The 16,347-nt window shown below is 41.8% G+C and overlaps 1 protein-coding gene across 3 annotated transcripts in view; it reads left to right on the top strand.

The window, feature by feature from the left end:
- Positions 1 to 16,347, top strand: part of SLIT3 (slit guidance ligand 3) — a 967,014-nt gene that overhangs the window by 891,283 nt on the left and 59,384 nt on the right. The window lies entirely within an intron of this gene.

Raw genomic sequence — 16,347 nt, 5'->3', positions numbered from 1 at the left:
ACTCCACCCAGCTGTCATCAGATGTGTCTTCCATAATGCAGGGTTAAAAAGACAAGAAATGTCCAATATCGCATGCACTTGGAAGTGAAAAACTGTAGTGCTGCTGAAAACAGACTAAGCCACAGGAAATAATAGCACTTGTGTGCATCAAATTGGTAGTGATGGCTCTCTAATGTTGTCCATGTGTTCTGGTGCAGCCGAATCATTAAGGCCTGGTAACCTTCGTTAAATATGTATAATTCTATATACAGTTCTTGAAAGTAGGAAAATGGTCCTATAACAACTTTAAAATGTACTTAGAACCTCAAGAGATAACATCGGACTGCGTCATCTAACCCTGTTAAGTCTTTCATAACGTGATATGGATTTAGCCCCCTCAGCCAATCTGTTAAAAATTGCATTTCCGCTGTCCAGAGCATTTTCTAGTGATAAGAGGAATATCTCGATCTCTGCTTGGGCAAGAATAGGATGCAAATTATCAGCCTGGTAGTTGATTTGCTCTGGACGCTCAACCGGGTTTGGCTGTAGATGCATGTTCAAATTCAGAGGGATCTTATTTGGTCCCAGCTGCAGTGTTAACACAGTTCTTGCTAAGACTGGCATGCAAGTTGTCTCCGGTGACATGAGTGAACTTCAGAGACATCTGAATAATTGCATCTTCTTTTATTTCTGACAATTGTTTTTCGTTCTGTTCTAATGACCCTAATGGTTGAGACATCTGTCACGAGTGGTCCAAGGTTGAATGAGTAAAATCAGATAAACTTGGAAGCATTGGTCTCAGTTGTACCTGACATACAGTCTTTGCATGTTTGTCTTGGGTCCCCTTAATCATATGTCACCTCCACCCCGACGTTCAGGATTGCCTTGACTGCTTCCGATGGAATGTGAGTGAATGCGTGTTTGTATTTTGTGCATCCAGTGGACTGTTGTAAAATGGAAAACAGTTTAAAGTTTTATTGAGATATATAATGTCTTCTTACGCCAAATAAGATGCCATTCAGACATGAAACCTGAACCCTGTATATCATCCATAAAATCCAAAATTGTAGCATCGTTCAGGGGTTTGAACTTAAACATTGGTTCTTAATCATTTGTGAAATCCAGGGACCTCCACTGAAATATTATTGGAATTTGGTGACTCCGACCTATGCAATTCTGATGATTTCTACCCTAAAACAATACACAAAACTAAGGAAACATGCACTAATCAAATAAATACACAAATGCTTAAATTTTAATGGGAAGGTTGGGTTTTTCTAATTTCTATTGAGGCCACCCATTATCCGTGCTATGTTCTGTTTGGTGCCCTTGCATTGCTCCTAGGAATCAGTTTGCGGATACTAAGTTACATTTTAGCCTCCAATTTCAAATTCATTCACAGTTACAGAATGTTTTACAAGTTTCAAGTTTACACTTTGCTCCTTTACTTACTGTATTAACCTGTTAATGTTATTACATTTTCTAATTAGTGGTGGGCACCCTTAGTAGCTGTCCCCCGACCACAAGTCAAAAACCATTGATCTAGAATACGGCACTCGTGAATGAAAGGAATCAGTATGCTCGATGAAAACAAGTACCCTTATACTGTTTCTCACAAGAAAGATTCCACTGCTCCACCGTCTTAGTTTTAACAAACTATATATACTTCCTGCAGAGCTCCTCATGGGGAAGGAGGAATTGAAATTTTGAACACAACAGGTGCATTCTGGTTAAATGCTTTTCACATGAGTCTAGACGCAAAGGAAATGTTAGAAAGATTTTAATAGCAATTTTTGCACCACACACGAAAATAAAAGATAGACAAGCCCTTAAAGAACACAGGTTTAACATATTATTAGACTACAAAAACTAATTGTGGACAGCTGTATTATGGACAATCTGTGCTACCTTGATTTCTGTACTTTTGTCTGTGCATGAGACAAACTATGTGGGTGCACCACAAACTGTAATTTATTTGATCTTGCAGTGATCAAGCTGACAAGTTACTCTGTATTATTATCCAGATGTGCAGGACGCTGCATATATTCTGATGCTAAATATAGAAGGGTCTGCTGTGCTCCTGAATATGCTCCCGGTGCTACCAAGTGCTCTTTTCTGCAAGTGCCAATCAGCTCGTCTTTGAAATATTGCATCAGACACATTCAATTGTGATCAGGGTTTTATTGAGATGTGGGCATCCTTGTTGGCAACCTCGTGAAGACCCCCAGCTCTTTTCACAAGTGGAGAATGAAAAGTTGCAGGATAACATATTCTTTGGGTATCTCCCAGGCCTTCTTTGAATACATGCTCTTGAAGTGAAAGTCTTAATAGCATTATAACTAACCACTGAACCTTCCAAGAGCTTAGTGGTTTTGCATTTCTGAATGTTTGTGCAAGTACTATGTACCCTTGACAGGCCAGGCAATAAATATTAACAAGTAGAAATCCAATGCATATGCCACCTGTGCTGTACTGTACATAAGGGACGGCCAAAAAGTGTCTATGTGTGTCGATGTGGATATGGCTGTGTGCTCCGAGATTAATGTTATCATTTGTGATATTTTATTTATTTATTTTATGTAATTTATTTTAGTGTTTTATAGAGCGCGAACTTGACCCGTTAGGGTATCAGAGCGCTTTACAGAGTCAAAGAGTCATACAATAGGCAGGATATCACAAGAGTACTGTAAATTAGGGAGGAGGGGGTGCTGGATACAAGAGGGATGGGAGTATACAAAGATAGTCATTACAGTTGCTGAGGACAGACCCCCGATTTCTTGGTGGGGCGAGGTCGCAGGATTAAGGCAATAGTCTCTGAGGTGGTTGTGGAACGGGTTTAGCCTAGGAATTTACCCATGAGGAAGGATTTAGCCTCCTTTTTGAAGCGTGCCAGAGAGGGGATTCTTTTGATGGCGGGTGGGAAGGAGTTCCATATTCTTTGTGCAGCCCCAGCAAGTGCACGATTATAGTTTTATTTTTCCGAAAGCGTGCAGGCTGGAGTAGGAGGGCATTGGCCGATCGTGAATTTCTGCTTCCTCCAGATATCACAAGTTTCTGTGCCAGATATGCTGGGGAGTTTGAGTGTAGGGCCTTGTGCGTGATGCATGCCAGCTTGAGATGAATCCTAGCCTCGAGAGGAAGCCAGTTCAATGCTTTCAGATGAGGAGTGATGTGATCAAATTTCCTTGTGCCGGTAAGTAGTCTGGTGGCTGCATTGAGGCAGGCTTTTAAGGGTGCTAGTGAGATCTTGGGTAAACCAGAGAGGGTGGAGCAGCCATATTCCAGCCTAGAAATAACTAGTGATTGGACTTCAAGTTTTAGGTCGGGACCGTCAAGAAAGGGTTTCAGTTTCCATAGGTAGCTCAGGTGGAATCTGGCAGATTTGGCCATTGAGTTGATGTGGTCTAGCATGTTTAGGTTGTAATCCAAGGTAATTCCCAGAGATTTGGCTGAGTCCACAATAGTCGGAGGACAGTTTAAGGCTGTGATAGCTTTAATCCATGTCTGGATCTCCGAGTTGCTTTTAGACGGGAAATTTGGAGGAACTCAGTTTTCTTTGCATTGAGTTTAAGTTGGTTGGAGGAGAGCCATTGGACTGTCAGCTTCAGAGCCTCATTTAAGGTGAGCATCTCCTCAAGAGATGAGATTTTTATGTAGATCTGAGTGTCACCAGCGTACATATGGTAGGAGATATTTGCAGAGCGAAGGACTTCGGCAAGGGGTTCTAAATAGAGGTTGAAAAGGATGGGGGACAACGTTGATCCTTGAGTGACTCCCACCGTGACTAAGGAGGTAGCGGACAGGTTGCCATTGATTAGGAATCTCTGAGATCGATTTTGGAGGTAGGAACTAAACCAGTCAAGGGCAAGGCCATCTAATCCCATCCTAAGTTTGAGGCCTTCAAGTAGCATCTTGTGGTTGACCATGTCGAAGGCCGAGGATAGATCTAGGAGGATTAGGAGACAGGTTTTGTCTTGGTCAAGGGCTTGTAGGGCATCATCGACGATGTGGAGCATGGTGGTTTCAGTGCTGTGTCCAGGTCGGAAACCAGATTGGCAGTCATCGAGTAGATGGAAGTTGTTGATGTGGTGACTTAGCTGCAGTTACACACACTTCTCCAGCACTTTATCCAGGAATGGAATGTTGGAAATCGGTCTAAAATTGTCTGGGGAGGCTGGATCCAGCGACAGCTTTTTCAGAATGGGAAGCACTTGGCCCGCTTTCAGAGAGTCCGGGATTGATCCCTGCTGGAGAGAGGCGTTGAGTATCGCAGTCCAGCTAGGAATAATGGATCGGGCGGCGGTCGCAAGACAGTTTGAAGCGAGCGGTTGTTGAAATGGTTGTTCGGGTTTAAGGTGGAAAGGATTTTGGCGACAGAGTCTTCGTCGTAGAGTGGTAAGTCGGTCCAGTGTGCTAGAATCTTAGGTGAGGACTGTGGAGGCAGGGGGGAAGGAGGCAGAAGGTCAGGGGTCGGTAGAGAGAGCGAGGCAGCGCTAAGTTCGTTACCTAAGGTTTATATTTTGTTTACAAAAAACGAGGAAAATTACTCGGATGAGATGAGAGACTTGTCAACTCACTGCCACAATATCTCATTTATGTAAAGTAATTCACCATGCCATGCATCTGCTACATTGATCCACCAGCAATGTTGTGCTTGTTAGGATAAAGGAGCAGAGTCAGGTAAAAAAACATTCGAATTAGGACCATCACTTTTTTTGTTATCTAGGGAGGTATCTTTAGGAGGCTCCGATGAGCTCCATTTATCTTGACCTTGTCTCATAGGACCTGCGAGGAGTACCCTGACCCCAGGTGAGGTGGAGTCATTTACCTGTGTTCTCCACCAGCATTCCACTAGAGCTTTGGAAGGACTCACCCTATGAGACAGGCCCAAAAGCTCATGTTAACACCTCTCACGACAGTGAGGCATTCTTTTGTTTAATTTCTCTTCACCTGAGCTGAAGTTTTAACTTATATTGATTGGTGGAGTCAATTGTTATGTCATTGTTTGCACTGTGTGGGGTTAATGTAATAATGCATCAATTTTAATGGTGTTCAGTTAAATACACTTTTACATTTAGTCCCATTCGCTTTCAAAGTAGACATACATTGAAGAAATTCAGAATTGCTTATGGATTTGCATGATGCAATGCCATATGCTAGTGAGAGCACACTGTCCTAAAGAAATCAGAAGTCACATCAGAAACCAATGAGAGGAGATACCTTATCATGGGTCTAGAAAGTGAAAGGTCATAATGGGAGAAATCTGAGGTGAGAGATCACATCATCTGGGGACTAAGGAGAAGTGGGGAGCAAGTCCTTAAGACCCAAGATATAACACACCACATAGGAGGGCATAAGGTGATGGACATCCGATCTGAGGAACTGAGAAACACTTGTGGAATCTTGCGAAACAAATAGCAACATCGAAGTTGCAGTCAGCGATAACATGCACTGCTAAGTACCAACAATGCCTAAGTCACGTGGGACAGCATGGGAAATTGGGTAACACATTGGGGCAAAGTTATCTGCAGACCACATTGTGGGACTCTGGTACTTGAAGAACAGTTTAGTGGACAAACGGTGAGAAGCAATATCACAGTTCATGGGAAGAACAAGTTCGCACCACATTTCATGGAGCACAAAATGCAACATTTTAGATATGAAAGGCATGAAACTTTAACTTATGGGAGGTCACAAAGGGAAATATGTGAGTGGGAGACCATAAAGAGCACATGAGGACATAACCTTTAAATTAAACTGCATGAAACATTATGGGCTAGTGGCCACTTAGGAGCATTACACCAAGGACGGTAGAAATTAATAATCCAGTCAGCTCACTATGAGGCATGGAATGACACATTGAGTTAATTTGAGGTGGTAGATAGAGCTCATTTAAAGATACTGCAATGGATGACTTCTGTGTCGTGCATCACTAAGGCAATAAGGGCCACCAGCTCTTTCATGGATGTGGGATTGTTTACAAGGCTGTGTGTGACCTTTACCAAATATATTGTGATTATGCCACCTCTGCTTCTGTTTGCAATGTTTATTACACTTTCGGACGAGAGCCCTGCCATGTTTCATGTGTGTAAATTGGATTTCATGCTATGATTTCTCCGCATACCTCATAATTATGTCTGTGGCTGCAAAGCTGAACTCCATCTGTTCCCTGAGTTACTTATCGAGATTTGTCATCCTGCCCAACTGTTTCCATGTACTGCAACTGGGCTCAGAAATTAGAAATGTCTGGTTTTAAAGCATTTATTGCTGCACGCCTATTCTGAAGCAATGAGCCTGTAGTACAGTATGTCTCTATTACGGCTAATTTCCTCTCGAACATTTAAGGGTCTCCAGTGAGAGAGGGCCTTTTTAAGATGATGATATGTGTTGCCTGATTACATTTACACCACAGCAGTAATATAAAATTAGTTTGCTCTGCAAGTAGACACTGAGAGCTCATATGCTTGTCTTTAAAGAGGAAAAGTGATGTACCCTGTGTGGGAACCTGACATGGTGTTATCTTACATTACTTTGACACAAAGACTTGGTGCACGAGAAGAGGTTTGATCTCTAGCAAGCCTACAGTAGAAGCCTGGTCACTTTATTTTCCTTCCTTCCTTTCCTTTTTACTTTCCTTTCTTACTCCTTTCCTTCATTGCTTCTATTCTTACTCGCTTCCTTCCTCCATCTGTCACTTACTCCCTCTCCTTCATCTCATCTCTTTCATCCTTCTGTATATTTCTAGACCTTTCCTGATTAATGGCTCTCCCTAGTGTATTCATCTGTTTCTAAAAGTGGAAGACCAGAACTAAATGCACTCTCCCTTGAACTCAGAAGACGGGGCAAAGACATGCAACCGAGAGCACTGTCTTTTGGACTTTTAATTGAAACAGTTCACATTAATATGGTGTTCAATGAGTTGCCTTGTCAACTTATCAAAAATATAGTGTGTCGCCGGAGCCCATAATGCAATACATTGTCCTAGGCAGGTTCACCTACAGTCTGCTCCTTAGGATAGAATCAGTAGCACTCCTTTGCTGCACTGAATGTGCATTACAGTGCACTACATGCCACCCCATGATGTCCTGCTACTAATGAAGTTCTTAATTGTCCCCCAATATGTTATGTAGTTAAGCAACTAAACAGGTTGTGGCCCATGGTGCCATTATCCTTACTGGGCTGAACACCTGGCCATTAATCATTACAGTGTGAATGACAACTTCACCTTTACACTGGGATCATGCTTGGACAGTGCAGCAACGATGGGGAGTTTACTCACACTGACACGCTGCCATCCTCTGATGTACTAGTGATTTGTGATTTATTTATTATGCATGATTAATTAAAACCGTTGCATTTAATACATTTAACAATAAAATCAGTTGCATTGCATTAATACGATTAAATAAGTTAAAAAGTTTTAAAATAAAGCGTTTTTATATATATGTGAAACTTTTGAGATAGTATCAAAAAAGTGCATGTGCCCCTAACACAGACAGCACTGAGTCTATTAGATGGCAGCACAGTAGGGAATATCATTTTTAACTGGCAAAATGTTACCTTGCCGCAAATAGGTAACCTGTAGCAGCTGATGTACTAGTGGTTGTTTATTTGAACTGACCCCCAATTAGTTGGGGAATAATCTTGATGAACCCTCCTGCAAAGCTGTGTTTCCCCAAGTGTACTGATGCACAGCCGTTGGTGCAGCTTTCGTTGTCTTGGGACATGTAGCCCGAAATTGTAAAAATTGATAAGCCATACACGCTGGGTTCCTAAAAGAGGTGCGATCGAAGGATTATCTACTAAAACAATATTATGAAATTCTCTGTTTCGCCAATAATTATTGGATGACCGGTGACTTCTGTTTCTCTTATTCATGAGCTCAGTATGTCCTTCGTCAGATGTGCGCCTGCTTGTGATGTATTGTTTGTCCTGCTCAATAGAAGACCACATGTATATGCATGCATGCAGGATTTCTTCCCCGTATGACCACTACCAACACCACAGACATATCAGATATCACAGATTAGGTCATTGCCTTAAACACTCGTTATCATGACTTCTATGTAGCTCATGCTGCTTGCCTCACTGGAATAGTTGTAACCAAGGATCTAGCATGTGTCACCCCAAGCTCCTCAGAACATACCACAAAAACCTCAATGTTAAACTGAAGCAAGGAAGTACAAAGAAAAATGTTGGCCCAACATGGTTATGCCGGAACACATCTAAGCCTCACTATGCACCTGATGTTGTACTGGCTTATGAACACTCTGACACTGTCAGGTGGGCCAGCTTGAACGGGGAAGTACGTGGGCTGCTTTTTGTTTGGTCCTGTGGGCTATTATGGGCCGCCACAAAAAACAGCTCACACACTTGCCCTTTCAGGCTGAACCAACAGGTGGTGGCACACTGATCAAGGGCATTACAGCAGTGCGTGGTCAACACAAATTACAAACCATATTTCCCACAAGTCCCACACGAACACACACACATTACATATTTCTCATGTATCAACCCATCCATGCTAGTACTGGCAACAATACAATAAGATTCATCTTCGTGTGCACAACCAAGGTGCCCAAACGAAACCAAGCATTGAAAACCAAAGCTAGTGTGTACATTAACAAGGAGGATTAGGCTTAGAGCAGAGTTCGGCATAACCAACTCAACGCTTCTGAAGTTAAGGACTTATTGCTCTGGTTTCTTAGAGAAGATGCATCTCACCGGGGCTCCTGTTCATACTGGTTGTTGCTGAGGGACATGTTAGATGCATGCAAAAGTTGAAGTCAGAAGTCAGGTATCAGGAAGCTCCCCAGGGGAGCACCGGGTTGACCTTTTTGGGTAAACGCGCATTCATTAATCCAGGGATGTTCGGCTATGACAGATGTTGAGATAAAATAATGCTAAAACATCATATTTCTTAATGAATAATACCATAATTGGTGTCAACAGTGCATCATCATAATGGCAGACTTGCATAGCCATATCGTGCATGAATTCAGGCATCTCAGCACTCAACTAATAGGCTATATTCTATCTGCAACAACATGTTCCGTTCTGATAGTAGTGGGAAATGACAAATTTGGGGACCGGGGTTTGTTTTTCAGCATCAGACTTTGGCCCAGTGGAAAATGCGGCAAGCATTTGCAAAGCAATAGGTCTCGCATTAGGAAAGTTTGATCTATTGGTATTGTAAATGACACATTTTTTTATTTATGTTTTGTTTTTGAAAATAACGAAATTAATAGTTTTGTCATTTACAATGCCAATAGTTATAACTTTTGCAAATGTGACACCTTTAGCATTTGTAATGCAATATGTGTTGTATTTACGTGACTTACATGTATTGATATTACAAATAACAATGGCTTTTATTTTTTTTAATAATTAATACTTAAATAAAAGTTATTGTAATTTATAATGGCAATAGCTTAAACTTTTGTAAATAACTTTTGTGAAGATTATGTTCAGTGTATTTTATTGTGATGAAAATCCAAAAACAGAAATAAAATATTAACATCTTTTTGTTACATTTGTAATAAAGCTTGAAACATTGAGAGAACATATTTGAACCAGTTGTTGAATGGTTGCACAGCTTGATGCTGTGGTAGCGCTGAGTGATGTTGTGGTGGCGAACGAGTGATGCTGTGGCGATCAGTAATGCTGTGGTAGCTCATAGTGATGTTGTGGTGCCCCTAAGTGATGCTGTGGTGGTGCTGAGTGATGCTGTGTGCTATGCTATGTTTTGTTTTGCTATCCTATGTTTTGTTTTGTTATGCTATGCTATGTTTTGCTATCCTGTGTTTTGATTTGTTATGCTATGCTGTGTTTTGTTATGATATACTATGTTTTGTTATGGTATGCTATGTTTTGCTATGCTATGCTTTGCTATGTTTTGTTGTGTTTTATTATGCTATGCTTTGTTTTGCTATGCTATGTTTTGTTATGCTATGCTATGTTTTGTTGTGTTTGGTATGCTATGCTATGTTTTGCTATGCTATTATATGTTGTGTTTTGCTATGCTATGTTTTGTTGTATTTTGTTAAGCTATGCTATGTTTTGTTGTGTTTTGCTATGTTTTGTTATGCTATGTTGTATGTTATGCTATGTTTTGTTATGCTAGGCTATGTTTTGTTATGCTATGCTATATTTTGTTTTGCTATCCTATGCTTTGTTTTGTTATGCTATGCTATGTTTAGTTTTGCTGTCCTATGCTTTGTTTTGTTAGCTATGCTATGTTTTGTTGTGTTTTGTTATGCTATGCTATGTTTTGTTGTGTTATGCTATGTTATGCTTTGTTATGCTATGCTATGTTTTGTTGTGTTGTGTTATGCTATGCTATGCTTTGCTATGCTATGTTTTGTTATGTATGCTATGTTTTGTTGTGTTTTGTTATGCTATGCTATGTTTTGTTATGTTTTGTTATGCTATGTTTTGTTATGCTATGGTTTGTTTTGTGATGTTGTGCTATGTTTTGTTAGGTTATGCTATGTGTTGTTAGGTTATGCTATGTTTTGTGATGCTATGCCATGTTTTGTTATACTATGCTATGTTTTGTTTTGCTATGCTTTGTTATGTTATGCTATGCTTTGTTTTGTTATGCTATGTTTTGTTATGCTATGCTATGTTTTGTTGTGTTTTGTTATGCTATGCTAAGCTGTGTTGTGTTTTGCTATGCTGTGTTTTGTTTTGTTATGCTATGCTATGTTTTGCTATCTTTTTCTTTTTTTGTTATGCTATGCTATGCTTTGTTATGCTATGCTGGTGAGGGTGTGTGAGGGTGTGTGAGGGTGAGTGAGGGTGTGTGAGGGGGTGTGAGGGTGGGTGAGGGGGGTGAGGGTGAGGGTGTGTGAGGGCGAGTGAGGGTGTGTGAGGGTGAGAGGATTGTGAGGGGGTGAGGGTGTGAGGGTGAGTGAGGGTGTGGTAGGGTGTAAAGGGGTGTTGAGGGTGAGAGCGTGTGAGGGTGAGGGGGTGTGAGGGGATATAAGGGTGAGGGGGTGTGAGGGTGAGGGGATGTGAGGGTGAGGGGGTGTAAGAGTGTGAAGGAGAGGGTGTGAGGGTGAGGGGGTGTGAGGGTGAGGGGGTGTGAGGGTGAGGGAGTGTGTGATGGTGAGGGAGTGTAAGGGCGAAGGTGTGTGAGGGTGAGGGGCAATGAGGGTGAGGGTGAGGGGGTGTGAGGGTGAGCTGCAATCTGCACCAGGGACAGCATGGTAAAAAAGAATTGATGTGCCGCTGCTTGAAGTACACAACAATATTCTGGCGGTTCTCAAGTCAAGAGTGACGTCATCTCCCGACCACCACCGATCTCACAAGGAGTGATGGACAGAGAATTACACGGCCACTGTGGCAGAAGAAAACCTGCATGAGGCTGGTAGAGAGCACACGCGTCATCTGTACACATGGCATGCTAGAGAGAATACAAATAAAACACTGCGCACCATCTGTTGTTACAGTGCAGTGCACCCATCTCTGGTGCAAGTTCACGCTGCCGGAAATCATAGGTCTCCGATAGACTGTCTGCAATGTAAACGGCGTCCAATGATCGCACACATCAAAGGTCTTGCTGTCAGAAGCAAATAACACATTTCTATACTACCCACCTCAGGCGGCTGTTGAAAATACACATCTCCAAGGCACAGCAATGCAGGCAGGCGGGACACACATTGACAATGCAGAGCTCACTACGTCCCATATAATGTGCATCACTGATTTGCACAGCGAGAAGCCATAAAGGACAAACATTACTGATGCACAAACAACCCAGGCTACTAGAAAGAACATGCAGCCTCCTTGCAGTCGCTGTCAGAAAATGTGCACACATGAGTAGGCTGAGAGAGACGGGAAGCAGGGGAACAAAAAAAACAGAGAGAAAAAGAGACAGAGAAAAGGAGGCAACGAAAGAGGGGAAAAAGCGGAAAAAGAAGGAGACGGAAAATCAGTATCGCGGTAGCAGGACTTCAAAAGGAGGGTGAAAATGATATACTGGTCTTTTAAGAGAGAAACGAGGAAACAAAAAATATGCGCGGCAGCAAAGGGAAAGATTAGCGGTAGGTGAGAGGGTGAAAACAAAGCCAGTAGGAAATCTGTCGCCAGGAGAAGGGTCTCGCAAAACAGCCCAGTAAACCATGTGTCTGTTTATCTGGGATATACACAAAACGTCTGCTGGGTACGAGCACAGCGTGCAACGTACTTTGAGCCTGAGGCTGCTCTCTGGTGGGGGAGAAGGAGGGGCAGGTGTGAGAGGCAGAAAAAGCAGATGGCCACAAAGGAATGCAGGCAAAGCAGAAGTGCTGTTTTAGCTCAACCTAAAAAAAAAAGCTCTCGGCATTGCTTTGGCGGGGGGGTGCATTCCTTTCAAGTCTGATGCGGGGGCGGGGGAGCGACAGCCTTTGAAGTCTGATGCCGAGGCACAGACAAATGGTGATGTGTGATGTGGCTGGCGATTATGTGCACGCGCCTGGCTCACATGAACTGTACGCGATCCGCAGCTAGGTAGACTTTTCGGACCGCTCACTATAATCTCACCTATTCAAACCCTGCGGGATAGAATAGGCGAGACCTAAAAAGGGAGACTGAAAGAGGAAACCGAACGAGAGTTAAATAGTGATAAAAGGAGGCAGCAGGAATGAACAAGAATCTGTAAGTGTAAGGTAGAAAGAGAGGAAGTGCTGGATGCAGACGAAAGCGACATGAGGATGAATTAGTAGTAGACAATCTTGGTATGCAGCACCACTGACATTCAGCACTGCTCCAACTTTGGTGAGGTTTGACTACATTTAATGAACACAGGAAGCATTGCATTCACAGCCTCTTGTGGAAGATCTACTCTATTTAATTTGCTCTGAACAGGAAAGTGGCTACCTCTTGGCAGTGTACTAAAGTCATTTCTCTTTCGTGTTGGGCTCTTTAAATTTACTCTACACTCTAATTAGTGTAGAGGAAAATCGGTCTCTAGCAAAATTTCCCCTGCTAACGTCTGCAGTAGGATGGTTATGTTTGCTAATATGTTTTAATCTTTCTTATTTCAAAATGTAGAAATTAAAAATGCTACTGAACAAACACGGGCTTAGCAACTGTAGCTGTTGTGTGGTGCTGCTGGAGGTCAGGGAAAGGGCAACCATTTTGTGAAACGTCTGTCACATAACTCTCTAATGAATTACAGTACGTAGAGCAATGAATTTAAATCGCTTTTGGGATTACTACCAGCTCCTCGATTTTTGAAAGCATGTGCTCGGAGTTTCCAATAAAAATAAAACAGCTTGTCATCCAACTGGGTTTGTCTTGCACTTTCTGCTCTGATGTCCTTGCCAGCCACAGGATTAATGATCTGCCACAGTGCCCAATTTACAAATCCTCTTTTAACACTGTGGGCAATAATCAAATGAGAATGGAGAGTCTGCGACACAACAAGATTGATGGCTGGGCACAGATGCCCATTTAAGTTTACCCTTTTAGTTTCATGTGAAGCAGTATGCAAGCCACACTGACCTCTTTTTGAGGTAAACATTTTTGCTAGGTTCATCTGGAAAACAATCGCTCAAGCTAATAGCCAAGGGGTAAAGGGCAACGTAGAGTATTGAGGTTGCATTCGTCTTCCATATCAACATTAACTTTCATTTGAACCTATTTAGCAACCATAGCTTAAAAGCATGGGAACATTTACTTCTTCCAGTACTTCATAACTCGCTAAATTAGAGCATATGTCGCTGCAAATACCAATCTTGTTCCTCTCACAACACTCACTTTTTAGATACAAGCATCTGAGCCAGTGCTTAATTTGAGCCAATGGTTTCCGGTGCGCGGCACCAGCACTTATGACAGTCTGCCACATGGTGGAGCTGTTTGTCTAATTTAGAGACGAGCACAACAACTAGTGTTTATTAATTCAGTATACTTTTATAACTGCCGCCAAAGTCATTAGTCATAGTTTTGGGGCCTGGAATAGTCAAAATTGTCAACCTTGTAGGACTGTGATGTTACTGTAATTGGCAGTGCGGTCATTGGCAATGGCCAAAGCAGGTGGAAGTGGCCTGCTAACGAGTGTCCTGGCACTTATATTTTTACAAATTAAGTATTAATTTAGGTGTAACTCGTTTTCTAGATATAGTCTTCATGCAAATGTCTAATGATAGACATTGATGTAGAATATTTGGGTTAAATAAAGCAGATAGGTTTTTTCTCACATATCACACATAATGCTCAGGAGTACTGTAGGTTTTATATGTGCTACATTTCAAAATATGATCCCTATTTTCACAATCTGCACATTTAAAGTATCTTGCATATATATAAATTGTATTGAGACATTTCTGCTAAAACCAACTTTCCCACAAGAAAGAACTAAGTGACCATATATGTAAAAGATAAATGTTTGGGAGTTGTTAGTTCCGATAATAGGGATCCATATGCATAACTCTCATTTGGAGGGAAAATAGCTGGTGCTAAAACGTAGTAAGTGGGTTTGTCCAGCTCCCACAATCAGAGTGCAAATACTATTAGGTCTAACAACTCAAAGCACTCTTTCTAATGTGTCACTTCTTCCAGTGTATTTTAGTGTGTCAAGAAATGTGTAGATATTAACCACATGGCTGCTGCCATTATTTTTCCCGTATGCTGGAAATTGCTCTTTTGCTGCAGTTATGACGAGCTCAGCTCGTCATCAGCACACGACACCCTTGGGTGATGACGAGCTGAGCTCGTCATCAGCAGCGAAAGGGTTAAGGCTATCACACTGACTCATGCACATGATGACTCTAAAGCTAGTGAGGAGTTTTGGAGAACTTCCCTTTCAATTTTGAAAACTAAGCAAATTTTTCTACAGATCTAGGGACTGCAGAGATTACTCTAGTGTGGGAGGCATTTAAAACTGTTTTTACAGGGTTTGTAACTTCAGAATAGATTAGGGCAAAATAAAGAAGTGACACTCCCTATTATATAGGATACATGAAGAACTTTTCTGAAAATTCCCTGTAATGCGCAATATGAGTATGTGAATTAACAACCTGAATCTTCCCTAAAACACTAGGTAATATTAAAATATAGAAGACATAAGCAAAGAAACTACGGAGAGAGTAATGAGATAAGAAAACTCTTGGTATGACAGAGCAGGAAGAGAAAGATGGTCAATGAAATCAATAGTCAAAGAATTTATGACTAGAGCTATGTTAGAAGAAGAGACATTTGGGCACCTTTATAAAACCCACTGTAAATACAAATGAGAGCCAAATCTGGAGAAAAAAAAGTTTTTTAAAAAGAATGAAGCTGCCTAAATTTCCAACTAGCACACATAATCGCTTCATTTTGGAAAGTTTACATTCGGCTCTACGCGCCTCTTTGTCTGGTTTGCCACTTGAGCCAGACTCTTTCGCTCCACTCTCTATGATCATTGAGAGTAAGGGAGGGGTACACCTCATATCTAAGCTGTACAAGGCATGTTCAGGCAATATACCGGTCAATGATGACAAGATTCGCAAAGACTGGGAAAACGACTTAGGCCGTCCTATTTCAGATGACCAATGGACCAATTGTTGTGCAGTAACGAAAGAAGACTCTTTAAACAGCCGACATAAACTACTCCATTTTAAATTCCTGCGTAGAATGTACATCACCCCCACCAGTTCTCACAGGCTTGATCCGTCCAGACCTCATAACTGTCGTAAATGTGACTCTCCACATGCTGATTTTGCCCATCTCACGTGGACTTGTCTAAAACTACAGTCATACTGGGAGGCGGTACACAAAACGCTAGGAGACATAACTGCACTGACCCTTGTCCCCACACCCGAAGTGGCATTATTATGTTATGTGGTAAACTTCCCTACAGGAGTTCGGAGATTTGTCTCCCTTAGTTTGCTGCTGGCCAAAAGGGAAATCGCTCTTCATTGGGGCCGCAAGACAGTTCCCACATTACCCACTTGTCTAGCATTCTGTAACACTAACAGCAAAGTCTATTCCAGTACACTACCTCGGTCCTCCCGTCCCAAAGATATTTGGTGGCCCTTTAGGACTTATGTGGACTCTCAGCTAGAACAAAGCATAGTCCTGGCTGAGGTGGGGTAACTTGTTTATTGATCACAATTGCATGTTGCAGAGGTTGTGTTTTGGTTCCATGTCTGTGCTGATGGGGGCAGACATTTTTCATTTTGGGAAGTTGGCGGGCCTCCGGGACTGTATTCTCAAAATGTAATTGGTTTCTTCTTTCCCCACTGTTTCTTAATATAAAGGATGGAATAGCAACAATATGTTGCAAACCAATAGAAAGTTCCCCATTTCTAGTAATACTGTTAAATTCCATTTTTAAAGGGGAAGAGTCTAAGGCTACCATCTTTAAAAAGGGCATCCTCACATTTTTTTTACAGGCTGAAAAAG

Source organism: Lissotriton vulgaris, chromosome 7 (genome assembly GCF_964263255.1).
Source record: "Lissotriton vulgaris chromosome 7, aLisVul1.2, whole genome shotgun sequence".
In the NCBI taxonomy this organism is placed as follows: Eukaryota; Metazoa; Chordata; class Amphibia; order Caudata; family Salamandridae; genus Lissotriton; species Lissotriton vulgaris.
Note: the sequence above shows the minus strand (reverse complement) of the source record. Positions and strands in the feature narration are given on the sequence as shown.